We start from the raw sequence: 2,849 nt of genomic DNA on the forward strand, positions 1-2,849 counted from the left end.
CCTAATTCCACTAAATTCAGCAAAAAAACAAAACTGCAGTCAAAATGCTCACTATACACCTTGATAAATTCCTTGAGGGCTGTAGTTTCACAAATGGGGTCACTCTAGGGGAGTTTCCACTGTTTTGAACCCTCAGGGGCTTTGCAAATGTTACATGGCACCCGAAAACCATTCCAGCAAAACTTGAGCTCTAAAAGCCAAATCTTGCCTTTTTCCCTTCTGAGCCCTGCCATCTGTCCAAACAGCAGTTTATTACCACATATGGGGTATTGCGCTTTTTCTCCTTTATGCCTTGTAAAAATTGTACATTTCTACGTGTTATTGGGAAAAATTTAGATTTTCATTTTTTTTATGCCATAATTCCACTAAATTCAACAAAAAAACTTTGGGGTCAAAATGCTCACTATGCCCCTCAATAAATTCCTTGAGGGGTGTAGTTTGCCAAATGGCATCTTTTTGGGGGGTGTTTCCACTGTTTTGGCACCACAAGAACTCTTCAAACCTGACATGGTTCCTAAAATATATTTTAGTAAAAATGAGGCCCAAAAATCCACTAGGTGCTCCTTTGTTTCTGAGGCTTGTGTTTCAGTCCAGTAGCACACTAGGGACACATGTGGGATACTTCTAAAAACTGCAGAATCCAGGCAATGAATATTGAGTTGAAATTCTCTGGTAAAACAATGAATCAAAACAGATTTTCTGCAACAACAAAAAAATTAAATTTGTAAATTTCACCTTCACTTTGCTTTAATTTCTGTGAAACGTCCTAAAGGGTTAAGAAACATTCTAAATTCTGTTGTGAAATACTTTTACTTTACTTTTACAGTTTTTAAAATGGGGTGATTTAGAGGGGGTTTCTAATACATAGGGCCCTCAAAGCCACTTCAGAACTGAACTGGTCCCAAAAAAAAGGCTTTTGACATTTTCTTGAAAATGTGAGAAATTGCTGCTAAAGTTCTAAGCCTTGTAAGGTCCTAGAAAAATAAAAGGACGTTGAAAAAATGATACCAACATAAAGTAAACATATGGAAAATTTTAACTAGTAACTATTTTGTGTGGTATTACTATCTGTCTTACAACCAGATACTTTTATAAACATAAAAATGACAATTTTAGCAAATTCCAAATTTTGGTGTTTTTCATGAATAAACACTGAATTTATCGACCAAATTCTACCACTAACTTAAAATACAATGTGTCACAAGAAAACAATCTCTGAATCGCTTTAAAAAATAAAAGCATTCCAAAGTTATTACCATATAAAGTGACACGTCAGATTTGAAAAAAAATGGCCTGGTCTATTAGGTGAAAATAGGGGTTAAACATCTGTGGGTCAAAGACTGATCATCCATTTGTTTGTTTCCGTTATTGATGACCTGTGACTTTCCACTAATGAAACGTATTTTGTGTCCGCTTTACATTTGCCGTGTGAACATACTCTAAGGGTATGTTCACACGATGAGAGGCATTTACGTGTGAAAAGACAGACTGTTAACAGCTGCCTCGTTTCACACGTAAATGCTCCTCCTCGTAATTTACGAGGCGTCTGAGACGCTCGTAAATCTTGAGCTGTGCTTCATTGAGTTCAATGAAGAACAGCTCAAATTACGTGGCAAAGAAGTGCCCTGCACTTCTTTGCCGAGGCAGTCAATTTAGGCGTCGTCGTTTGACAGCTGTCAAACGACGACGCGTAAATTACAGGTCGTCTGCACAGTAGCAAACACATTCAAATGAATGGGCAGATGTTTGCCGACGTATTGTAGCCCTATTTTCAGACGTAAAACGAGGCATAATACGCCTCGTTTACGTCTGAAAATAGGTCGTGTGAACCCAGCGTTAGATTCAAAACTGCAGATGACATGGGGGTGGTTACATTAAAAGCTTCATGCCAGTTTTGTGGCGTTAAAAGGTTGCACATTTTGGCGCACACCTTATTTTGTGCTAGAATTTGCGACTAAAGGGTGGGGTTTAGCAGGAGGGTTTGGGGCCTCCCCCGGAACAACAGATCTACTATAAGTTTCTTGTGTAAGTTATGGTTCAGCAGTTTATTAAGTGTGCACTTAATAAATGTGGTGCTTTTCCCGCTGACGTGGATTAGTTTAAGAATGGTTGAAACACAAGTCTTCATATATTCCCTCCACAATATGTCACATGATAGTACAAATGCCTTTATCACATAGGCCTGTATTTGGTTGAAATATGCAATCCTTATTTCCATCATGTATCTGGTGTCTCATACATTTGATTAAAATATCTTCTTTAAAGAGGCTCTGTCACCAGATTATAAGTGCCCTATCTCCTACATAATGTGATTGGCGCTGTAATGTAGATCACAGCAGTGGTTTTTATTTTGAAAAACGATACATTTTGACCAAGTTATGGCCTATTTCAGATTTATGCTAATGACTTTCTTAATAGACAACTGGGCGTGTTTTTACCTTTTGACCAAGTGGGCATTGTAAAAAGAAGTGTATGACGCTGACCAATTAGTGTCATACACTTCTCTCCATTCATGTACTCCGACATAGTGATCTTGCTAGATCATGATGTGCTGTCACTTACTCACACATTAACTTTACTGAAGTGTCTTGAGAGTGAATAGACATAATTTCCAGCCATGACGCGTTGTCTATTCACAATCCCGACACTTCGGTAACGTCTGTGTGGGACTTAATGACAGCAAGCTTGATCACGTGAGATCACGCTGTGAATGTCGGGATTGTGAACAGACATCGCGTCCTGGCTGGAAGCGATGTCTATTCACTCCCAAGACACTTCATTAAAGTTAATGTGTGAGTAAGTGACAGCACATCGTGATCTCGCAAGATCACGATGTGCTCAGTACATGA

This window comes from Rhinoderma darwinii, chromosome 3, assembly GCF_050947455.1.
Source record: "Rhinoderma darwinii isolate aRhiDar2 chromosome 3, aRhiDar2.hap1, whole genome shotgun sequence".
Taxonomy (NCBI): Eukaryota; Metazoa; Chordata; class Amphibia; order Anura; family Rhinodermatidae; genus Rhinoderma; species Rhinoderma darwinii.